Source organism: Triticum urartu, chromosome 6A, assembly GCF_056163025.1.
Source record: "Triticum urartu cultivar PI428250 chromosome 6A, HENAU_Tu73, whole genome shotgun sequence".
Lineage (NCBI taxonomy): Eukaryota > Viridiplantae > Streptophyta > Magnoliopsida > Poales > Poaceae > Triticum > Triticum urartu.
Window position 1 is genome coordinate 275,905,109 of NC_141878.1, and position 26,766 is coordinate 275,931,874.

The 26,766-nt window shown below is 41.0% G+C and overlaps 1 pseudogene; it reads right to left on the reverse strand.

Moving 5' to 3' along the window:
* Positions 1–784: 784 nt before the first annotated feature.
* Positions 785–25,338, reverse strand: LOC147964993 (uncharacterized; annotated as a pseudogene).
* Positions 25,339–26,766: the final 1,428 nt, after the last annotated feature.

Sequence of the window (26,766 nt, forward strand, 5' to 3'; positions counted from 1 at the left end):
ATGTCTGACTCAACATATCTGACCGAAAACAGCAAGAAAAGAAAACAGAGGATTTCTCCGCGATACGGTGATCAACAGGTTCGGGGAGTATATATAGATTTTTTATCTTGGGAAACAAGCTGATACGGGGTTGCCCAATCTTCACGGAGGATCGGCTCTATGTTGCGAATCAACGCCACCTGAAGGGTACGAAGGAAACACTCGATCCCAACCAACAACGCTGTCGGGTAAAGGATAACTAGTGCAACCTGACGACACCGAAGCTAACTATTGCAAATGCAACAACCAGCGACAAGTATTCGCCCAACCACACTCTTAGTTCCAATCCACATAACCACGCACGAAGTTGGAAGCACGAACTAGTCACTGCCTCAACGGCTGCTGTCGTAAAATCACAAAGTGAGTTTACCCTCTCATAAGGCAAGATTACAAGAGCTAAGGAGGAAGTGAACTCTCAAACAATATTCTGGTTGCACTTGGCTAACCTATGCTGAAATCAAATTGCCAAAGAGTTGTGGCTGAAGTGGGGGAAGGGGTATTTATACTAGGAACAGCCCTCCTAGTTTAGGTGTGAAACCAGGCCAAAAGAGGGGCTCAAATTCGTGCTAACCAGCTGGTCAAGGGAGCAAACTCATGGAGCCTCGCGCCGCAATTAATGCCCTGGACAGCTTGCATTGGAACTCTCATATCCTTTGACTCAGGACTCCAAATGATGCACTGTTTGATTTTCCTGAAAGTAGACTTCATATGCTCTCCATTTTGTACTCCCACACATGCTGGATGCTCATATATTTGCGTTGCATGATTCAGCAAGTTTCGGGACGAATTCTGGAACTGCACATGCAACAATAGAGTGTTGAGATGGCTTGCTATTCTTCCTTGCGGTGTAACTAGTTGTCCTTGTCACCAAAACAAGGCTTTCATCAGAGTTGAAACTTGTTCTCTTTAAACTTGTTGAATGGGCTCCAAAACTTGGTTCTTCATGTGCTGAATGTTGTTGGTTGTCCTCAACATTGTACCTAAGTAAAATCAGCACACGAGATTTAGGCAGTATAAAGTTCTCATGGTCATTTGAATTATGATAAGCTAGGAGCGCGTTCACCTCTTGTGCTATTTGTTTGGCACGACTCCTTGTCATGGGACCCAAATAGATCTTCTTTGTAGAAGCTTCACTTGATGGCTGAGATTTATCATCAGGAGAAGATGATAAACGAGGTGAACCTGGGATGTCCTCATCATCCTCCCCCTCTTCAAAAGGAGTCATCCTCGACTCTTGACCCTCTTGATCGAAGCATGGAGACAAATCAGCAATGTTGAAAGTTGGACTCATAGCATAGTCTTCAGGAAGCTCGATTTTGTAAGCATTGTCATTGATCTTGGCCAAGACTTTGAATGGTCCATCTCCACGAGGCATTAGCTTGGATTTGCGCTTCTCTGGGAACCGATCTTTGCGCAAATGTATCCAAACCAGATCTCCGGGCTCAAAAGTTACCTTCTTGCGATTTTTGTTTGCCTTAGCAGCACAGTACTTGGACTTCCTTTCTATCTCTTCTCTGGTCTTCTCATGAATCTTCTTCACATATGCAGCACGCTTGGAAGCCTCCATGTTACATCTCTCTTGCAATGGAAGTGGCAGAAAGTCAATTGGTGCAAGTGGTTTGAATCCATATACCACCTCAAACGGGCACATGTTTGTGGTAGAGTGAACTGCCCGGTTGTAAGCAAACTCCACGTGTGGCAAACACTCTTCCCACTCCTTCAAATTCTTCTTGATCATTGTATGCAGCAAGGCTGAGAGTGTGCGGTTCACTACCTCTGTTTGCCCATCAGTTTGGGGGTGACACGTTGTTGAAAACAGCAACTTGGTTCCTAATTTTTCCCACAATGTTTTCCAAAAGTAGCGCATGAACTTCACATCTCGATCTGAAACAATAGTCCTTGGCATTCCATGCAAGCGAACAACTTCCCTGAAAAACAAATCAGCAACATGTGAAGCATCGTCGTTCTTGTGGCACGGAATGAAGTGTGCCATTTTTGAGAACCTGTCAACCACAACAAAAACTGAATCCCTCCCCCTCTTAGTCCTAGGCAGTCCTAAAACAAAATCCATGCTAATATCTTCCCAAGGAGCATTTGGAACAGGTAGGGGAGTATATAAACCATGGGAGTTCAGTTTAGACTTAGCTTTGTGGCATATGATGCATCGCTGCACAAATCTCTCAACGCCCTTCCTCATCTTTGGCCAATAAAAGTGATCGGCCAACAGCTCATAAGTTTTCTCACGACCAAAGTGTCCCATTAATCCTCCTGCATGTGATTCCTGCAACAACAAAGGCCCAACCGACGAATCTGGAACACACAACTTGTTAGCCCTAAAAAGGAACCCATCATGCACATGGTATTTATCCCAACCTTTCCCATCTTTACATTTTGCATATGGTTCTAAAAATATATGATCAGTGCAATACAGTTCTTTTAAGCTCTCAAGTCCTGGTACCTTCACTTCTAATTGTGTCAAAAGAACATGCCTATGGGACAAAGCATCAACAACCATGTTTTCCCTTCCTTTCTTATACTTCACAACATATGGGAAAGTTTCAATGAATTCTACCCATTTAGCATGCCTACGATTCAGTTTAGCTTGGCCTTTCAAATGTTTCAAGGCCTCATGATCAGAATGTACAATAAACTCTTTAGGCCATAAGTAGTGTTGCCAAGTTTCAAGCACTCTAACCAAGGCATACAACTCCTTATCATAAACAGAATAATTCAGTTGTGCACCACTCAGCTTCTCACTAAAATATGCTATTGGTTTTCGTTCTTGCATTAACACACCTCCAACACCTATTCCACTAGCATCACATTCTATCTCAAAAGTTTTAGTGAAATCAGGTAGAATCAGCAAAGGTGCTTCAGTTAATTGTTTCTTAAGCTCAAGAAATGCTTCTTCTTGTGGTGCACCCCATTTAAAGGGAATTCCTTTCTTTGTCAATTCATTCAAAGGTGCAGCAATTGTACTAAAATCTTTCACAAACCTCTGGTAGAAACCAGCAAGGCCATGAAAACTTCTCACCTGGCTTACATTCATTGGAGTTGGCCAATTCTTGATTGCTTCCACCTTAGATTCATCCACTTCAATTCCCTGTCCTGAAACGACATAGCCAAGAAAAACAACCTTGTTTGTGCAAAAGGAGCACTTCTCAACGTTAGCATATAGTTTTTCCGTCCTTAGCACATTCAGCACTTGTTTTAGATGTTCAATATGTTCCTCAATGGATCTGCTATAGATTAGGATGTCATCAAAGTACACAACAACAAATTTTCCAATGTAAGCTCTCAAAACATGGTTCATCAATCTCATGAATGTACTTGGTGCATTAGTTAATCCAAAAGGCATGACTAACCACTCATACAACCCAAATTTTGTTTTGAAAGCAGTTTTCCATTCATCTCCTTCTTTCATCCTAATCTGATGGTATCCACTCCTCAAATCAATTTTAAAGAAAACAATAGAGCCACTCAATTCATCAAGCATATCATCTAACCTAGGAATAGGATGACGATACCTAATAGTTATAATATTGATAGGCCTACAATCCATTACCAATCGCCATGTGTCATCTTTCTTGGGCACCAAAATCACAGGTACAGCACAAGGACTTAAGCTTTCACGCACATAACCTTTATCTAAAAGTTCTTGTACCTGCCTTTGTATCTCCTTTGTTTCTTCAGGATTGGTGCGGTAGGGAGGTCGATTCGGAAGTGATGCTCCTGGAATGAGTTCAATATGATGTTCTATGCCATGCAAGGGAGGTAGACCAGCGGGTACTTCCTCCGGAAAAACATCCTCGAATTCCTGTAAGACATCACAAACAACACTAGGGAGACATGTTAAGTCGTTAGCTGAAAGCGAAGCATCTTTGTACACAAGTACAACGACCACTTGATTTGGGTTGAGCCTCACATCTCTCAGTTCTGATTTGGTGGCTAACATTACTAAGTTCTCTCCCTCTCTTTTATTCTTCTCTCTCAGATTTGGCTTGTGGCGCTCACTCACCGATTTGTGGATCTCTCTCTCGCTCTTTTTCTCTCCCTCTTTCTTACTCACTATTTTTACTTCAGAAACTTTCTGCATGTGCTCAGCCATGATTTGTTGGGGTGTCATGGGTCTAAGCACCAAGTCCTTTCCTCTCCACTTGATGGTGTATTGATTGGTTCTGCCACAATGTTGAGCTGAATGATCATATTGCCATGGTCTGCCCAACAGCAAGTGACACACCTTCATTGGCACCACATCACACTCAACGGTGTCATTATAATCTCCAATCTTGAATTGCACCTGTACCATGTGTGTGATCTTAATCTCTCCACATTCACTCAACCATTGTATATGATATGGATGAGGGTGTTGTAGCAGCTTCAGCCCAAGCTTATCACACATTTCTTTGCTTGCAAGATTGTGACAACTCCCACCATTAACAATTACCTTGCATACCTTGTCTTGCACTTTGGCTCTTGTTTGAAATAGATTGTGTCGTTGTCCATTCTCAGCTTCTTTGATCTGCACACTCAAAACTTTAGTGACAACAAGAGAGGCACCTTGCTCATAATCACAATAGGTTTGCTCATCACCATCTGAACCATCATCATCTTCAGCTTCTTCTTCAGGTTCACTACAAGACTCATATTCTCCATTCTCGGTGATCAGCATGGTACGCTTGTTGGGACAATCCTTCTTCATGTGGCCACGTCCCTTACATGTAAAGCACTCTATCTCACTAGTTTTCCCCGTGGAGCCAATGGAGGATGAACTAGGAGCTGCAAATTTGCTCTTCTCCTTCGAATTTGATGCATCATTTCTGCTCATGGCTGCACGTGCATGGGGCTGATTTCCACCACCAGAACTAGTCATAATACGTCGACCAACGTTGAATTAAGGTATAAACTTACTCCCACTTGATGTAGCTCGAGCTGTGAAGGACGTAGTTCTGTTTTGCTTCGAGTCTTCTTGCAATTGACGTTCAGTCTTAGAAGCAAGATGTACCAGCTCTACTACATTACGATATGGCTGCAAATCAACCACTCGTTGAACATTAGGATTCAGCCCATAGAGGAACCTTGCCATGGACTGCTCCTCATCTTCATGTATGTTGGCTCTTATCATTGCCTTCTCCATCTCCTTATGATACTCCTCAACCGATAACTTTCCTTGCCTCAAATTCTGGAGCTTATCAAAGATGTCACGTCTATAATGCCTTGGGACAAATTTTTCCCTCATCTCTCTTTTCATTTCTGTCCATGTAGCAACAACAGGCTCTCCTTCTTCTTCTCGCTGAATCTGAACTTGCTCCCACCAAATTAGAGCATAGTCTTCAAATTCAAGTGAGGCCATTGCTAATTTCTTCTCTTCAGAGTAGTTGTGCATGCAGAAAATCTTGTCAACCTTCAATTCCCATGTGAGATAACTTTCTGGATCAGATCCACCATCAAACTTGGACATGGTAAATTTCAGCTTTCCAAACCTCTCCTCCTCCTGCCGTCCACGACCATAGTTTCTATGATGATGAAATCTGTCATTCTGGTGCATGCCTTCTTCATCTTCATCAAACTCATCTCCACTTCCTTCATGGTGCAGATTTGCTCTTCGGTGGCCTCCTCTAAGACCACGACCAGCAGCAACTTCATGATGACCACATCCATTACCATGATCATTTCCACGTCCGGGACCGGGAGGTCTCATGGCATGGGGAGCAGGAGCACGGTTTCTTCTAGCTTGTGCATTGGAGGCAACACCTTCCCCATCAGTTACATTTTGTTCTTCACCATGGACACTTGCATCTTCTCGGTTCTGACGAAGCTCTCGCACAATATCAGCAACAATACCAGTCCTCATGGCTGCCATGTTCTGAGTGAGGTGCTCATCAAGATTACCCATAAGTTGCTGCAAATCTCTCGACAACTTGTCTTGCTTCTCTTCAATTGGGTCAAGGCTATTTCTGAACTCTCAGCGTAGATGATCACGTAATGCGTTGAAGTGAAACCGTGTGACGGGCTGATTGAGATGCCCATTTCCTTCAACATCATACTCGTTTTCTTCACCTGCCATGGTTAGTTCTCCAAAAGCCCTATAGTACTAGAAGCATATATGTGGATAACAACTCAGGCTCACCTCACTTACCAACCGAAGCTCGTGTAACTTCCAAATGAGAGCAGAATCATGCTCAACCGTGGTGTCGGTGGTTGGTATACAAAGAGTGATAATCAAGCGAATACAAGTCTAGGGTTGCACATGCGGGGCTGTTTGGTGGAGTTTGGGTGGGGTATATATGTAGCAAAAGGTGCACTAATATGCAATCTAGATATTGTTGAACCAAGTAATCATCCACACAAGATTCTAATGCATTTAGTTGCTGAATGAGATATACGTGAGGTACATGCAACTCTCGCCAAGGAATCAGATTTGCTGCAAGCAAGAATTGAAGACTTTGCACACTTGACACGTTTCAGCTCACAACACAAACATGGATTTCTCAAGATATAAGTGAAGAACAGTCCCAAGTTTTCTCTCCTTTGCTTCTTGCACACACTTTCTTTCTTTGGGCAGATCTCTTTTTTTTGCCTTTTTTTGACAAACTTTCAACAAGGGACTTGGATCTGAACACACACTTTGGGGGAATCACGAAAATCACAATAGATGAATTCAACCAACAAGAACATGCAGCTGAAACTTTGGCAGCAAACACACATGAACTGATCTGATTTTACTGGGTGGAAAAGACGATGGGAATCAGATCTAACAAGGATGAATGGAGAGCACACAGTGCGGGCTTTTCAAAATGCACAAAAACACTCAAAATGGACTCCGGATGACAAAGATATGCATGATTTGGTGGAGGATGCAGATCTGAAATCTGTGGACGAAAATGAACACAAACACACAAGATTGGATGGGGGGAAACTCAGCAACTAAAAACAAAGATCTAGTGGACAAGAACTTGATAAAACTCACCAAATAACAGATTAAAGGTTGCAAAGGGGTAGGTAAAGGGATTTTTTTGTGGGGCTATTTTCTGGACTTTTAGGATGAACAAGAACACGAACTAAACTAGGGATACAAGATCCTACCGTGTCAACCGAAGCTCTGATACCAAGATGATACGGGGTTGCCCAATCTTCACGGAGAATTGGCTCTATGTTGCGAATCAACGCCACCTGAAGGGTACGAAGGAAACACTTGATCCCAACCAACAACGCTGTCGGGTAAAGGATAACTAGTGCAACCTGATGACACCGAAGCTAACTATTGCAAATGCAACAACCAGCGACAAGTATTCGCCCAACCACACTCTTAGTTCCAATCCACGCAATCGCACACGAAGTTGGAAGCACGAACTGGTCGCCGCCTCAACGGCTGCTGTCGTAAAATCACAAAGTGAGTTTACCCTCTCACAAGGCAAGATTACAAGAGCTAAGGAGGAAGTGAACTCTCAAACAATATTCTGGTTGCACTTGGCTAACCTATGCTGAAATCAAATTGCCAAAGAGTTGTGGCTGAAGTGGGGGAAGGGGTATTTATACTAGGAACAACCCTCCTAGTTTAGGTGTGAAACCAGGCCAAAAGAGGGGCTCAAATTCGTGCTAACCAGCTGGTCAAGGGAGCAAACTCATGGAGCCTCGCGCTGCAATTAATGCCCTGGACAGCTTGCATTGGAACTCTCATATCCTTTGACTCAGGACTCCAAATGATGCACTGTTTGATTTTCCTGAAAGTAGACTTCATATGCTCTCCATTTTGTACTCCCACACATGCTGGATGCTCATATATTTGCGTTGCATGATTCAGCAAGTTCCGGGACGAATTCTGGAACTGCACATGCAACAATAGAGTGTTGAGATGGCTTGCTATTCTTCCTTGCGGTGTAACTAGTTGTCCTTGTCACCAAAACAAGGCTTTCATCAGAGTTGAAACTTGTTCTCTTTAAACTTGTTGAATGGGCTCCAAAACTTGGTTCTTCATGTGCTGAATGTTGTTGGTTGTCCTCGACATTGTACCTAAGTAAAATCAGCACACGAGGTTTAGGCAGTATAAAGTTCTCATGGTCATTTGAATTATGATAAGCTAGGAGCGCTTTCACCTCTTGTGCTATTTGTTTGGCACGGCTCCTTGTCATGGGACCCAAATAGATCTTCTTTGTAGAAGCTTCACTTGATGGCTGAGATTTATCATCAGGAGAAGATGATAAACGAGGTGAACCTGGGATGTCCTCATCACAAGCAAGCTGTAGAAAAACGGGGTGTGGAAGGTGTCCCAGGTGGGCACAACCCACCTGGGCGCGCCAAGCAAGCCTGGCGCGCCCTGATGTCTTGTGCCCACCATGGTATGCTTCCCAGTAGTTTTTTATTTTCCTATTTTTCTAAATATTCCAAAACCGACAAAAAATATCTTTGCGGATTTTTTGGAGTCTGTTTACTTACCATATCATGTACCTCCTTATTTTCACGATTCTGGAGTGTTACAAAAGGACTCTTTTATGTGTTCTTCCGGTGTCAAAATTTGGATAATATTACTTTCAACATTAATGGGCGTACCTCAGATATAATGTTTTATTTTTGCCCATTGACAACCTTCGGGTTAGTACCTTCGGCATTATTTATTTTGATGGCTCCAGACCAATAAACCTCCTCGATAACGTAGGGGCCTTCCAATTTTGTGAGGAGTTTTCCTCGATAACCTCAACATATTCTCCGAATTTAAACTCACGCTTTTGGATTCTTTTGTCATGCCATCTTTTAACTTTTTCTTTGAATAATTTTGCATTTTCATAAGCTTGGGTTCTCCATTCATGTAATGAGCTAATATCAAATAACCTCTTTTCACTAGCAAGTTTGAAATCATAGTTAAGCTCTTTGATGGCCCAATATGCTTTATGTTCTAACTCAAGAGGCAAATGACAAGCTTTTCCATAGACCATTTTATAAGGAGGCATACCCATAGGTTTTTTATATGTTGTTCTATAAGGCCAAAGTGCATCATCTAATTTCTTAGACCAATTTTTCCTGGACCTATTGACAATCTTTTGCAAAATTAATTTTATTTCTCTATTGCTAAGTTCAACTTGACCACTAGACTGAGGATGATAAGGTGATGCAATTCTATGGTTAACATCATATTTGGCAAGCATTTTACGAAAAGCACCATGAATAAAGTATGAACCACCATCAGTCATTAAATATCTAGGGACTCCAAACGTTGGGAAAATAACTTCCTTAAGCATTTTAATAAAGGTGTTGTGATCAGCACTACTGGTTGGAATAGCTTCTACCCATTTAGTAACATAATCAACAACAACCAAAATATGTGTATACCCATTAGAGGAAGGAAAAGGTCCCATGTAACCAAATCCCCAAACATCAAATGGTTCAACAACAAGTGAATAGTTCATAGGCATTTCTTGACGCTTACCGATATTACCTATTCTTTGACATTCATCACAAGATAAGACAAACTTACAGACATCCTTGAAGAGAGTAGGCTAATGGTACACAACGTCTAATAATACCATCTACTCCTTTATAAACATGTGGGTCATACCAAAAGTAATGTCTTAAATCATAGAAGACTTTTTTTGTTGTTGATATGTAAAACTAGGTGGTAAATATTTAGCAACAATGTAATTATCATAGTCAGCACCCCAAGAGTACTATGAGCAACATTTATTGCAGCTAACTGCTCATCAGGAAAACTATCATCAATAGGTAGTGGGTCATCAGACAAATTTTCAAGCCTAGATAGATTATCAGCTATGGGGTTCTCAGCTCCTTTTCTATCAATGATATGTAAATAAAATTCTTGTAACAAGAGAACCCATCGAATAAGTCTAGGTTTAGCATCTTTCTTTTCCATAAGATATTTAATAGCAACATGATCGGTGTGAACAATTACTTTGGAATCAACAATATAAGGTCTTTATCACAAGCAAACAACACTGCTAAGAATTCTTTTTCAGTAGTAGCATAGTTTCGTTGAGCACCATCTAGAGTTTTACTAGCATAATGGATAACATTCAGTTTCTTATCAACTCTTTGTCCTAGAATAGCACCAACAGCATAATCACTAGCATCACACATAATTTCAAAAGGCAAGTTCCAATCAGGTGGTTGAACAATAGTTGCAAAAATTAAGGCTTTTTGAGTGTTTCAAAGGCTTCTAAACAATCATCATCAAAAACAAAAGGAATATCCTTTTGCAAAAGATTCGTAAGAGGCCTAGAAATTTTAGAACAGTCTTTGATAAATCTCCTATAGAAACCAACATGACCTAAGAAACTACGGATACCTCTTATATCTTTAGGGGATGGCATTTTCTCAATTGCATCAACCTTAGCTTTGTCCACTTCAATACCTCTTTTAGAAATTTTATGACCCAAGACAACGCCTTCATTAACCATAAAGCAGCACTTCTCCCAATTCAAGACAAGATCTGTTTGTTCACATCTCTGCAAAACTCGATCAAGATTGCTTAAACAATCATCAAAAGACTTCCCATATACAGAGAAATCGTCCATGAAAACCTCAACAATCTTTTCACAAAAGTCAAAGAATATAGCAGTGATACATCTTTGAAAAGTAGCAGGTGCATTATATAAACCGAAACACATACGTCTATAAGCATAGGTTCCCAAGGGACAAGTAAAAGTGGTCTTTTATTGAGTAGGTTGAGAAACAGGTATTTGTGAAAAACCATAATACCCATCAAGGAAGCAAAATGTGTGTGCTTAGACAATCTTTCAAGCATTTGATCAATAAAAGTCAGATGGTAATGATCTTTTCTAGTTGCTTTGTTAATTTTCTAAAATCAATTACCATTCTATAGCCTGTAACAATTCTTTGTGGAATAAGTTCACTCTTATCATTAGGAACAACAGTTATACCTCCTTTCTTAGGGACACAATGAACATGACTCACCCATCTACTATCGGCTATAGGATAGATTATACCTGCTTCCAGAAGTTTTAAGATTTCCGTTCTTACTAATTCCTTCATTTTCGGATTTAACCGACGTTGGTGATCAACAACGGGTTTAGCATCAGGTTCCATATTAATTTTGTGCTGACATAGAGTGGTACTAATGCCCTTTAAATCATCAAGAGTATATCCAATAGCAGATCGGTGCTTCCTTAGAACTTTCAATAATCTTTCTTCTTCATGTTCTGAAAGGTTAGCACTAATAATAATAGGATATATCTTCTTTTCATCAATATAAGCATATTTCAAAGTGTCTGGCAATTGTTTTAATTCAAACACAGGATCACCTTTAGGTGGAGGAGGACCTCCTAGAGTTTCAATAGGCAAGTTGTGTTTAAGCAGAGGACATTGTTCAAAGAAAATCTTATCTATTTCATTTCTTTCATGCATATGTAAATCATTTTCATGGTCTAGCAAATATTGTTCTAGTGGATCAGTAGGAGGCACACCAATAGAAGCAAGACCAATTAATTCATCTTTACTAGGCAATTCTTTTTCATGAAGCTTTCTACTAAACTTGGAAAAATTAAACTCATGAGACTCATCACCAAAACTAACATCGACAGTTTGTTTCTTACAATCTATTTTAGCATTAACGGTGTTCAAGAAAGGTCTACCAAAGATAATGGGACAAAAGTCATCTTGTGGGGAACCAAGAACAAGAAAATCAGTAGGGTATTTTATTTTCCCACACAAGATTTCAACATCTCTAACAATCCCAATTGGTGAGATAGTGTCTCTATTAGCAAGTCTAATAGTAACATCTATGTCTTCTATCTCTGAGGTTGCTATGTCATTCATAATTTGTTGATATAAGGTGTAAGGAATAGCACTCACACTAGCACCTATCTCACATTAACCATGATAACAGTGATCTCCTATTTTAACTGAGACAACAGGCATGCCAACAACATGTCTATGTTTATCCTTTTTATCAGGTTTGGCAATTCTAGCAGCTTCTTCACAGAAGTAAATAACATGCCCATCTGATACGTCTCCAATGTATCTATAATTTTTGATTGTTCCATGCTATTATATTATCAACCTTGGATGTTTTATATGCATTTATATGCTATTTTATATGATTTTTGGGACTAACCTATTAACCTAGAGCCCAGTGCCAGTTTCTGTTTTTCTTTGTTTTAGAGTATCGCAGAAAAGGAAAATCAAACGGAGTCCAATTGACCTGAAACTTCACGGAACTTATTTTTGGACCAGAAGAAGCCCACAGAGTATCGGAGATGGACCAGAAGAGTCCCGGGCTGCCCACGAGGGTGGGGGGAACGCCCACCCACCCTGGGCGCGCCCCCTGCCTCGTGGACAACCCGGAAATCCACCGACGTACTTCTTCCTCCTATATATACCCATATACCCTAAAAACTTCTGGGAGGAGAATATATCAGGAGTTCCGCCGCCAGAAGCCTCCGTAGCCACCGAAAACCAATCTAGACCCATTCCGGCACCCTGCCGGAGGGGGAATCCCTCTCCGGTGGTCATCTTCATCATCCCGGCGCTCCCCGTGACGAGGAGGGAGTAGTTCACCCTTGGGGCTGAGGGTATGTACGTGTTTGATCTCTCTCTCTCTCTCAGGATTCCCTCTCCGCTGGCCATCTTCATCATCCCGGCGCTCTCCATGACGAGGAGGGAGTAGTTCACCCTTGGGGCTGAGGGTATGTACCAGTAGCTATGTGTTTGATCTCTCTCTCTCTCCCTCGTGTTCTTGAGGTGATACAATCTTGATGTATCGCGAGCTTTGCTATTATAGTTGGATCTTATGATGTTTCTCCCCCTCTACTCTCTTGTAATGGATTGAGTTTTCCCTTTGAAGTTATCTTATCGGATTGAGTCTTTAAGGATTTGAGAACACTTGATGTATGTCTTGCGTGGGATACCCGTGGTGACAATGGGGTATTCTATTGACCACTTGATGTATGTTTTGGTGATCACCTTGCGGGTTCCGCCCATGAACCTATGCATACGGGTTGGCACACGTTTTCGTCTTGACTCTCCGGTAGAAACTTTGGGGCACTCTTTGAGGTTCTATGTGTTGGTTGAATAGATGAATCTGAGATTGCGTGATGCATATCGTATAATCATACCCACGGATACTTGAGGTGACATTGGAGTATCTATGTGACATTAGGGTTTTGGTTGATTTGTGTCTTAAGGTGTTATTCTAGTACGAACTCTATGATAGATTGAACGGAAAGAATAGCTTCATGTTATTTTACTATGGACTCTTGAATATATCGATCAGAAAGGATAACTTTGAGGTGGTTTCGTACCCTACCATAATCTCTTTGTTTGTTCTCCGCTATTAGTGACTTTGGAGTGACTCTTTGTTGCATGTTGAGGGATAGTTATGTGATCCAATTATGTTATTATTGTTGAGAGAACTTGCACTAGTAAAAGTATGAACCCTAGGCCTTGTTTCCTAGCATTGCAATACCGTTTACGCTCACTTTTATCATTAGTTACCTTGCTGTTTTTATACTTTCATATTACAAAAACCATTATCTACTATCCATATTGCACTTGTATCATCATCTCTTCGCCGAACTAGTGCACCTATACAATTTACCATTGTATTGGGTGTGTTGGGGACACAAGAGACTCTTTATTATTTGGTTGCAGGGTTGCTTGAGAGAGACCATCTTCATCCTACGCCTCCCACGGATTGATAAACCTTAGGTCATCCACTTGAGGGAAATTTGCTACAGTCATGCAAACCTCTGCACTTGGAGGCCCAACAACGTCTACAAGAAGAAGGTTGTGTAGTAGACATCAAGCTCTTTTCTGGCGCCGTTGCCGGGGTGGTTAGCGCTTGAAGGTATATCTATAGATCTGTCAATCGAATCTTTTTGTTTCTTGTTTTATCACTAGTTTAGTCTATAAAAGAAAATTACAAAAAAAGGAATTGAGGGTACCTCATATGCTTCATCTTTTTAATATCTTTCATGAAAATAAGGATTACGATAATTGTGCCCAAGTGCTAGAAGAAGAATGTATTAAAATGTTTGGCACTAAATCTTTGGATGATGAGCATGATTGCAATGTTGTTAGTATGAATTCTTTGAATACCCATGCTACAATTAATGTTTGTCCCAAGCTTGGGGATGCTATGTTGAATGAAGATGATATTTCTAGCCTCCCAAGTTCTGATATGCAAATTTGTTATGATGATAGCATGCCTCCTACTTATGATGATTATATTGATGAAAGTGGGTTTGGAAGAGTGTCAACTTCAGGAAGTAATGATCCCACTATTTTGGAGGATGTTGAAACTTATTGTGATAATTAAGAAAGTGGATTTGGAGAGGTCATGACTTTATTTAATAATGATTCCACTATCTTGGAAGAGGTTCCAATTGATTATGAGAACAAAGTTGCTATCTATGATGATTATTGTGATGACTTGTATGCTATAAAGAATAATGATATCCATGAAACTTGTCATCATGATTTAGTTTTCAATTGGATTATGCCTCGCATGATAGTTATTTTGTTGAGTTTGCTCCCACTACTATTCATGAGAAGAGATTTTCTTATATGGAGAGTAATAAAAATTCTATGCTTATGCATCATGAAAATAATGCTTTTTGTGATAGCTATATTGTTGAATTCATTCATGATGCTACTGAAATTTATTATGAGGGAGGAATATATGCTTGTAGGGATTGCAATAATATCAAGTTTCCTCTATGTGTTGAAAATCTTGAAGTTATGCTTGTTTTGCCTTCCTATGCTAGTTGATTATTGTTCCCACAAGTTGTTTGCTCACAAAATCCCTATGCATAGGAAGTGGGTTAGACTTAAATGTTCTAGTCATATTCTTCATGATGCTCTCTTTATATTTCAATTCTTATCTTTTATGTGAGCATCGTTGAAATCATCATGCCTAGCTAGGGGCGTTAAACGATAACGCTTGTTGGGAGGCAACCCAATCTTATTCTTATTCCTTGATTTTTGTTCCTGTTTAGTAATAAATAATTCATCTAGCCTCAGTTTATATGTGGATTTATGTTTTAATTAGTGTTTTTGCCAAGTAGAACCTTTGGGAAGACTTGGGTGAAGTCTTTGTGATCTTGCTGTAAAAAATAGAAACTTTAGCGCTCACTAGATTAGCTGCCATTTTTTACTGGAGGGTGCTATTAAGTTGATTCTTTTTGAAGAGGATTAATAGACAAATTCCTCAGGTCCACAAATTTATTTTACAATTGTATGAGTACCAGAAGTATACGTTTGATACATATTACTACAGACTGTTCTGTTTTTGACAGATTCTGTTTTCTTTGTGTTGTTTGCTTATTTTGATGAATCTATGAGTAGTATCGGAGGGTATGAACCATATATGAGTTGTAATACAGTAGAAATTATACCAATATGAATTTAGAATGAGTTCACAACGGTGCCTAAGTGGTGATTTATTTTCTTATACTAACAGAGCTTACGAGTTTTCTGTTAAGTTTTGTGTTGTGAAGTTTTCAAGTTTTGGGTAAAGATTTGATGGACTATGGAATAAGGAGTGGAAAGAGCCTAAGCTTGGGGATTCCCAAGGCACCCCAAGGTAATATTCAAGGATAACCAAGAGCCTAAACTTGGGCATGCCCCAGAAGGCATCCCCTCTTTCGTCTTCGTTCATCGGTAACTTTACTTGGAGCTATATTTTTATTCACCACATGATATGTGTTTTGCTTGGAGCGTCATTTTATTTTATTTTGTTTTTCTTGCTGTTTGAATAAAATACCAAGATCTGAAATTATTAAATGTTAGAGAGACTTCACATAGTTGCATAATTATACAACTACTCATTGATCTTCACTTATATCTTTTGGAGTAGTTTGTCATTTGCTCTAGTGCTTCACTTATATCTTTTAGAGCACGGTGGAGGTTTTATTTTGTAGAAATAGATGAACTCTCAGGCGTCACCTATATTATTTTGAGAGTCCTAAACAACATGGTAATTTGCTTTGGTTATGAATTTAGTCCTAACATGATGGGCATCCAAGATGGATATAATAAAAACTTTCATATAAAGTGCATTGAATACTATGAGAAATTTGATGCTTGATAATTGTTTTGAGATATGAAGATGGTGATATTAGAGCCATGCTAGTTGAGTAGTTGTGAATTTGAGAGATACTTGTGTTGAAGTTTGTAATTCCCGTAGCATGCACGTATGGTGAACCGTTATGTGATGAAGTCGGAGCATGATTTATTTACTGATTGTCTTCCTTATGAGTGGCGGTCGGGGACGAGCGATGGTCTTTTCCTACCAATCTATCCCCCTAGGAGCATGCGCGTAGTACTTTGTTTCGACAACTAATAGATTTTTGCAATAAGTATGTGAGTTCTTTATGACTAACGTTGAGTCCATGGATTATACGCACTCTCACCCTTCCACCATTGCTAGCCTCTCTAGTACCGCACAACTTTCGCCGGTACCTTAAACCCACCATATATCTTCCTCAAAACAGCCACCATACCTACCTATTATGGCATTTCCATATCCATTCCGAGATATATTGTCATGCAACTCTCCATCGTTCCGTTTATTATGACACGCTCCATCATTGTCATATTGCTATGCATGATCATGTAGTTGACATTGTATTTGTGGCAAAGCCACCGTTCATAATTCTTTCATAAATGTCACTCATGAGTCATTGCACATCCGGTACACTGCCGGAGGCATTCACATAGAGTCATATTTTGTTCTAAGTATCGAGTTGTAATTGTTGAGTTGTAAGTAAATAAAAGTGTGATGATAATCATTTTTAGAGCATTGTCCCAAGTGAGGAAAGGATGATGGAGACTATGATTACCCCACAAGTCGGGATGAGACCCCGAACGAAAAAAATAGAAAGGCCATAAAAAAGAAAAGGACAAATAAAAAAATGAGAGAAAAAGAGAGAAGGGACAATGCTACTATCCTTTTACCACACTTGTGCTTCAAAGTAGCACCATGGTCTTCATGATAAAGAGTCTCCTATGTTGTCACTTCATATACTAGTGGGAAAATTTCATTATAGAACTTGGATTGTATATTCCAATGATGGGCTTCCTCAAAATGCCCTACGTCTTCGTGAGCAAGCGAGTTGGATGCACACCCACTTAGTTCCTTTTGTTGAGCTTTCATACACTTATAACTCTAGTGCATCCGTTGCATGGCAATCCCTACTCACTCACATTGATATCTATTAATGGGTATCTCCATAGCCCATTGATACGCCTAGTTGATGTGAGACTATCTTCTCCTTTTTGTCTTCTCCACAACCACCATTCTATTCCACCTATAGTGCTATGTCCATGGCTCACACTCATGTATTGCGTGAAGACTAAAAAAGTTTTTGTAGCGACCCAACCTCAAACGGTCAAGTCTCTGTGCTTCAATGTTATCCCTGGATCGGTAATGCTGACACACACAGTACTCGAGCATTTATAACAGAGTAGCAATCACACACTTATTACATCGAATGTCTCCAAAGAGAACTTATTACAATAATATGGCTTAAGGCCATCTAACACGATAACAGCGGAAGGCTTGGAAGATAAATTGAGTCCATAAACTCCAACGACATAGCTGAGCTGCACGGCAACGACCTAACGAACCTTACTCCTCGTCTGAAAAGTCTGCAACATAATACGTTGCAGCCCGAAAACGGGTCAGCACATGGAATATGTTGGCAATATAACACAGTAGAGCAAGAATAGAATAATGCTATCACTACATGCATATTTGGCTGGTGGAAAGCTCTATGGTTATAGTTTTTGCAAAAAGCCAATTTTTCTCTACAACAAAGGAATAGATTTTAATTTAACTATCATGGCGGTTGAAACGTCATTGAGAAGGTTCCTCCAACTCAATCCCAATTAAAGTAATTAACAACCCAACAATATTAATTTAGAGTGATGAGATACTCAAGATAATCCAAGTACTAGATACTCAAGATTGTCCATAACCGGGGACACGACTAACCATGATTAGTTTATATACTCTGCAGAGGTTTGCGCACTTTTCCCCACAAGACTCGATCTCCTCCGTAGGTTTTCTCGCACTACAGGGTGTTTGAGAAACGGATGACCGAGACACAGTCTTTCAGAAACATTAACTCTCTACTCCGGGCAGACCATACCAAACCTACAAACCCACTACCTGCTGATCCACCTCTTCAAGAGCTTCACGTAACTTACTCAACTATGCTAGAGCCCATAATAGCTTGTGGCTGCACACGGAAGTTTCTAGCATGAATAATCTCAGTTCCCTTTGAGCTTGGGTGGCGGTCCATAGGAAGATCACACGGGTACTCCGGGATTTCCAAAAAAATACAGGCAACACTGGGTACTCCAGGTGCCTCAATCCACCCAGATGTGTATTTAAGTTGCCACCTTAAGTTGAACCATTAATTATCAATCTCACATTTGTCATGGATTTCACTCACCCAAACCACGTCTACGAGCATATCATAGCAATATAAGCAATACGTAGAAGTAACTCCCAAGGGTTTGATAGTAATAGGGCAATAGGTTCCTACCTCAACAACTACTTCCCAACCCACAAGTTAATGACATCCTAATCATGCAATGTTTGAGGATTGAAACTAATGCATAAAACTGGGTATGGAAAGAGTATGATCAATGTGTTACTTGCCTTGCTGACGATCCGCGTAACCTAGAGACTCCAAATAACACGCTTCGCACTCCGAGAATTCTATCGCAAACAAACAATAGCATACATAAGCAATCAAGCAAAGAAAACACGGGCAAACCTCAAATAAGAAGATCTAACCAGAAAGTTCAACTTAAGAACTCCGGTTTGCAAAAGAATCAAATCAAACGGAGCAACAAAACTCAAACGGCAAAAGAAACAAGATCCGTTTACTAATCTGGACCTAGGTCAAAATTTTAAAGTAGCAAAAACTTGTGTAAGTTGGTTAAATGAAAAGAGGGCCTCGAGACGAAGATCTAGGCGCTTGAATCGCCTGATTCCGACTAACGGGCGAGAAGACAAAACTAGAACGAAAATCGGATCAGAAATAATCATGGATTAATCCGATTAAAGAAAACTGACGAACAGCCTAACGAACGAGCGTTCGTTATCTGTAACTAACGGGCGAAAACCGTTCATTAAAACGAACGTTTGGACGAACGTCTGCTAAAAAGGAAACCGAAAAGAAAAACCGGTGAACCGAAAAAAACGACTAGGGTTTTCAAAAAAAACCAAATCGGTTTTCTTTGAAAAAAAACCGAGTGGCGGCGGATCGGCGCGTTACCTCTCCGGCGAGGCAACTCCGGCGAGGAGGGGCTCGGGCGGTGGCTTGCGAGGCGGCGGGGCGGCTCGGCGGCACGGGGCAGCAGCGGCGTGGGCGGCGGCAGACAGCTGCGCGGGCGGCGGCATGCGGCGGCGCGGGCTACGGCGACGGGGCTGGCGAGGGCTGCGGCGGCGACGACTTGGGGCTCCAGGGGGGCCCCGGGGTGTGTTTTTAAAGGGGGGGAGGCGGCGGCGGCTCCGACTGGGGAAGGGGGTCGAGGCGGCGGCGGCTCGGACTCCTCCGAGTCCGGCGGCGGCACGGGATGGGGAAGGCGGTGGCGCGGGGCTGGGCCGGCCTGGCTCGGGTGGGCTTCGGCCCGGTCGGGCGCTGGAAGTTGTTTTAAATAATTCCTCCAAACAGAAAATAAATCTTAGAAAATAAAATAAAAATCTAAAAATGCCAAAATAAATTTTCACCGTCTAAATAAAATATTTAGAACAAGATGAACATTTTCTTGGCCCTAAAATGCAATTTTGAAAACATGCAATTTTTCTAATGCAAATAAAATCCAAATAAAATCAAATAAATGATTTTAATATTTTTCCTCCAATATTTCATTTATTTTGGAGAAGTCATATTATCTCCTCTCATATATTTTAACATGAAATATTTTCGGAGAGAAAAATAATTAAAACAAAAAATCCTCGTTTCGATATTTGGTAAAACCCAAATATGAAAACAGGGAAATCCCCAACTCTCTCCGAGGGTCCTTGAGTTGCTTAGGATTTCGAGGATCGTGAAATGAAATGCAGTAAAATATGATATTCATGGATGATCTATGTATAACATTCCAAATTGAAAATTTGGGATGTTACAAACCTACACCCCTTAAGATGAATTTCGCCCTCGAGATTCGGGTTGGCTAGAAAATAGGTGTGGGTGGTCTTTGCGGAGATCATCCTCTCGTTCCCAGGTGGCTTCATCCTCGGTATGGTGGCTCCACTGAACTTTGCAAAACTTGATCACCTTGCTGCGGGTGACTCGGCTGGCAAACTCAAGAATCTTAACTGGCTTTTCCTCATAAGTCAAATCACTGTCCAACTGAATCGCCTCCAAGGGTACTGTATCTCTTAACGGTATATCGGCCATCTCAGCATGACTTCTTCAACTGTGAAACGTGGAACACATCATGAACTCCTGACAGTCCTTCAGGTAACTCCAACTTGTAGGCAACTTCTCCCACACGTTCCATAATTCGATACGGTCCTACAAATCTCGGGGCTAACTTCCCTTAACTCCAAAACGTTTCACTCCTCGTAAGGGTGATACTCGCAGATATGCTCTGTCTCCAATTTCATAGGTTACTTCCTTGCGTTTCGAGTCTGCATAACTCTTCTGCCTGGACTGAGCAATCTTCAGTCTATCACGAATCAGCTTAACCTTCTCTTCAGACTCCTTGATCAGGTCTGGTCCAAACAACTGTCGGTCTCCGACTTCATCCCACATCAACGGTGTTCTGCACCTTCGTCCATACAGGGCTTCGAACTGTGCCATCTTCAAGTCCAGAGGCTGAAATTATCCGTAACCGGGGACATGGCTAATCGATTAGGTTTTAACCCTCTACAAAGGTTTGTACACTTTACCCACAAGATTCGATCCCTTCCTTTTTGTCCTCGCACTTCATGATGTTTGAGAACAGGATGATCGAAACATGGTCTTCCAAAGAGTTCCTCTGACCATTGTCTGGTGCCCATCCAATCCTACCGTAGTTCTACATATGCGGGCACCGTCCCAGCCAGAGTCACCACTAAGGTCAACCAAGCCAGAGCATATAGTGACTTGCGGTTGCACAGATAAGCTTCCGGGCATGAAGTATTCTTCCGTCTCTTCGAGCCTGAGTGGAGCTTTCCGCATGATATCATGGCGCTTCTCCGGAATCACTGAGTACTGGGCGCACCATATACCCTTCTTAACCATTCTCGACCCAAAGGTATATTGAATTCTTGTCTCGAGTCTTGAAGTCTTAAGGTCTTGTAGATGCAGGCCTTGTAGATGCCATCTTGAAGTTGTGGTCATCGACGTAGAGTCCTCCTTCTCACACCACTAACGAACACTCATACCAATCCCCGTCTACGATAAAGTAGCATAATATAAACAACGTTCTCGGGTCTTGGTAACAGGGGTGTTGGTTCCTACCTCATGCATTCTACTCAATTACAAGAAGTCAATATATCTACTAGAGGGATTATGAATGGTGACACTAAATGCAACAAAAACATAGGTATGGATAACATGGTCAAAGTGAACTTGCCTAGTATTACTTGGTGAAGATAACAACGCTCCGAAAGAAATCCTAATAGTAGTATTCATCACACTCTGAAGAAGACCTATATAGTCAAACATTGCATTCACATAAGCTATCATTCTAGCAAACAATTTTAGCACTGAAACTAACAATTAAAACAACAAAAACAAAAAACAATAATAAAACTCAACCAAACTCCAAAGAATCCTCAAATAAAACTACAAAGAAAAACTACCAAGGAAATTCTAAGACTTTACTACAAACAACTAATATAGTTTTGCACTAAGTAGAAACTTAACATCAATTAAAACACTAAACTAATAAATCAGCGGAAAAGAAAGAGTAAATCAACTAAGTTAACAGAAAGTATTTTTCATAAACTTTTAGTAGCAAAAAGAAACAATTAAATAACTTTTTATAAAACTCTAACTATGACCTATACAAGTTTTTATACAAAACTAAAGTAAATAAAATTTTAAAATAAGAATAAAATCTTCTACTATTTAATAACTAAAACAAAACTAAATGTGTCAAAAGTGATAAAAAGAAATAAATTAGAAACAATTAAAACTATTAGAAAAGACTAAAACGAAACTAGAACTAAAACAATACTATTTTGCCTAAAACACAAACTAAAAATAAATCACTATATGCTACCGGATAGACAAAATAATAACAAAACAGTAGCAAAAAGAATCAATCGAAAATATTTTATAAAACTCAAGATACGTCCAAATTAGTGATTTCAACAAATTTCATTAAATCCAAATTTAAACTACTCAAATCTGGAAACTAAGTACACAAATAGAAACTTCAATAAATTTGTGACACGGTGCAATTGGAATCACTCAAAAACACTTAATATTCTAAAAGATATTAAAGATCAAAGATCAGAACTATTTCCGTAAATTAGAAACAAAAACAGAAAAATCTAAAAGTCTACCGATCGGAGATTGGCTATGTGGAGTGCCCTAGTGGCTGCGGGTGTGAGCGCGCTAAAGCAAGCGGGCGGTCGACCAAAACGTAAAAGAAAATGTTTCGTAAAAAAACTAGCGCGATCTAATCTGTGCCGTGGATCCTAGATCGGACGGAGGAGGGAGTTGGCCGGCTTACCATGGGGTGGTCACCGACGATGTGGCTCGGACGTCGTCGGCGGCAACACTGCAGTCGTCGCCAGGGAGGTCGGAGGGCACGAGCCGATGTGGCGGAAGACGACGAGTCCAGCCGTGGTCGAGGTGTCGTCGGAGGTGGACGGAGGAGGTCGACGTCGAGCTCGAGGCGGCGATAGCGTTCAGGCGTCGGCAGAGTCAATGCTTCGGTGGGTTTCAGGCTCGGGCGAGGGCATGGGGAGTTGTGGACGAAGGTGGGGATCACGATGGTGGTGTCAGGGGTGATCGGAGTGGGCTAGGTGGTGCGGTGGTGCGGCAATGGTGCGGTGGCGGCTCTTAGCTCCGGCGAGAAATCGAGGAGGTGGCGGGGGTTCTCGGTGCGGGGAAAAGGGGGGAACAGGTCGAGAGAGAGGGGTATTGTAACAACCTGGATTTTGGCCCTTTCTTTTTCTTTTTGATTTATTGATTTTTGCTATGTTTTTCTTTTTGGAGTGGTTCTGTGGCCTTGTCACTTGGGAAATCATCCCCATTTCTCCTCCCAAGTGACTCATCATCCTAAAAACTTTGCCAAGATCATGTCACTCCACTGCTTGACCAAACCCTAATTTCTTTTCTAGGGAAAATTCTTTTTTCTATTAAAGGAATAACCCTGTCTACCCTAGGTTGTGAAGCAACCTATATTTCTGTCCATCCAAAAATCCCCAAATAATTCTTATAAATTGTTTGGGTCATATCTTCATCAAATATGGCAAAATATTTCATTGGCCATATTTTCCATCAGGCTCAATAAATTCATTTCCTATTCTGTCCTAAATGGCACATTGTGAAGCAAGTGCTATTTATCCTTTCCCATTTGCCCCCAAAATTTTTGGGCAGATTATGCAACTCCTGAATACCGGAGGAACACTTAGTGTGCTATCAAATGTCACAATGTAACTGGGTGACTATAAAGATGCTCTACAGGTGTGACACCCGGATAATTAGGCTACAGTAATCCCACGTTAATGTTTCCACGTCACTTCGATTTCTGTTGCTAATCTCTTGTTAGTTCAAAATCGTTTCAAATTCAAAATTCAAAATTCAAAATCAAGCAAACAATAAAACTTTTCAAATATTAAAACTAAAATGTTCAGAGTGAACCAAATAATTCATAGGAAATTATGGTGGAGAAACCACCCTTTTATAAAATGTTTAAATACTCAAATGTGAATGAAACAACAACATAACCAATTTAATAAATGCCTTTTATTATTTATAACTAGCACATATGCCCGTGCGTTGCAACGGAAGAAAAATTACTACAAAAGACAATTGGTTATGTCAGTGAAACATACCACATTTGTTTTGTTATTTGTCCATACCACATCGTCAACAGGGTTAGGCATGACCAAACATAAACATATTCAAATAAATAAGTGGCAAGTTATAAATATATCCTATAAACATGTAATCCGTAAAAATTCCTGAGCAACTTAAAATGTGAGAAAAGACTAATCCATCAACTATGAATATGTATGAAGCTGTCTATGACCTGGATATGCTAATTTAGATTCAGAATAGAACCCACTTAAAAGACAGCGCTTTCAACTAAAAAAACATTTATTCCCTTTTACCTTCATGCTTCAGAAACAGTAAATTGCAAAGAATCACCTGCCATTTAGCTTGCAAACTTCAGCCAACAAGGGTTTCGACCACGTCATTCTCATTTGGGCTCATTTGAATAAACGTTGAAGTTTTTGTGTCTCCATCTGTAGTGCCTTATGCATTCTAGTTTGTCACACTTTGATAAAACTTCTATTGGACATATTCTTTCCAAATTAGAAAAAAAATTAAATGAAAACGTTCCACTTGAAAAACAAAATTTTAATAGGGCATTGATTAATTCTGAACCGGATTGTAAAAGATGCATATTCTCTAGACGCAAATAGATAATGGGAATTACACACGAGATGTAGAATATATACCTGAATATGGGCTAGTTGGTAATAAGTAGCTGATCAATACGTTAATTCTTTTTATAGTGAACTAATGCACATAAAAGGAGGTTTAGTGCCTATGATTATGAAAAAGCCTCCTCGGAGTTCATTATATAAGAGAACATGCCGGCATGGGCCCCTACCTACAAACTGGAACTGGACACCAACTAAACTGTAATACAATATTTTTTTTGCATTTAGTTGAGGTACTTGAGATGTGTTTTGGCTATAATAAGCATCGCCGAAGCCTTTCTGAAGTTGGAATTCCGATAGTACTCATAAAGTAAGCCAATGATTACTCTATATTTGTACTCCCCACGCCGCTAAAAAAGTCCGCAAAAGTGAATGGAGGGTTGCAGTAGAAGAAGTGATAAGCAAATAGGCAGTTTTTCGATTAAATTAATCCATGAATAAATCATGAGCATGACATTGACAGCATTGATAACACACTGGTTACGATCTAACAGAGCATGTACTACGCATATAGTAGAAACATCTACGCATATCGCTAGTACTGCTACAACAGAAAGAAACATGAGAGGGATAAACGATGTATACCCTCCAATCAGCCATGCGGTGGCGGTGGCGATGGCAGTAGCCGCGGCATCCTCGGCGGCCTTCTTGTCGGCTTTGGCCTTCTCAGTGGCGGCACAGTCGGCGTTGGTCGACATGGTGATGACGAAGGTGATGTGGACGTAGATGAACAGAAGCGAGCAGTCGCGTAGTCGCTACCCAAAAACCTAATCGCCCCTCTCCCATACAGGATCCGGAGAGGCGGGGTTTCGGAGGCCTGTTCTCCCGTCAACTGTGTATGCGGTGAACGGGACGGAGTCATCGGCGGCGGCAGCAGTAGAGGAATGACATGGGCGTGGAAGCGGAGATGCGTTCTGTTTCATGGCGGCTAGGGTTGGCAGCGCCCCACATATATATGTGCAGCTGCGTGTGGAGAGACGTGGGCTGAACCCACGTCCAAGTCGGAAGCCCATGATCCGACTTCTCAGATCGTGGCCCCACCTGTCAAAGACTCTCCGTTCCTGACCGACAAAAAGAAGCGCATAGGAGTGGGCTTGGCTCGGCTCAATCCCGTAACCCACGGCACGTCATGACGAGGCGAGCGGAGGAGGAGGAGTGCGCGAGGGCCTCATCTCTTCTCAAGCTCCAATGGCATGAGGAAGAGAATTCCTTATAAACCACTCCAACTCTCCTTCCACTTCCGGGGTGGGACTAAACTTCCCACCACCTTGTCATGCCACCTACATGGGCCCTTAGAGATCAAATCTGAAATTGTCATATGGGCTCTAGGCCCATCTCATAGTTCAACAATCCCCCACCAGATCTCAGGGGCCCAGTTTGTCCTTTGTTCCAAACGCTGTTTTGATATACCAGCATCTCAGTGGAGACCGATTAAGGTTGAGCTCCACCTAGACCAAGTAGTTACACTCCTTCACAACTGAACAATGGACTATGCCTTGAATTGTCAGTTTGGCGTCAAGAAGTTTCACCACAAGTCTCACTGATACGAGGCTGCCGAAGGCCGACCCCTCGGGTGGAGCATATTAGTCACACTCCTGGCCTGTTCATGAGCTTGCTAGAGATCACCCCAATCTTATAGACTGTGACGAGCAGTCGGGCTCATATAGGTGTGTTCCTCCAAAGATCGCTCTGTAGGATAGCATCTTGCTTATGCATATAAGCCTTGGAACACATTAAGACAGTAGTCATCCTTCCATACAGTTTCCGAGAGTATTGCATGTCCAACGTAGTGGGTTAGTAAAGTTACTCTCCTCAGTTCACCACTGGCTTGTTTTCCCAGGTCCTACTTCACGGGATCTCCGATCACATAGGTTGGGTTACTACCATGGCAACTCATGTGGGTCTCATACCCATCTCCCTTGATGCATTATCTATCACAACACGTGATAGCCCTTTGGTAAAGGGATCTGCTAGATTCTTAGCCGTTTGAATATAATCCAACACTATCACTCCGGAGTTCCTCAATTTTCTGACAGCTTTCAATCTCATTCTTATGTGTTTGTTGGACTTCATGTTGTCCTTTGAACTCTTCACCTTGACAATAACTATTTGATTGTCATAGTTCA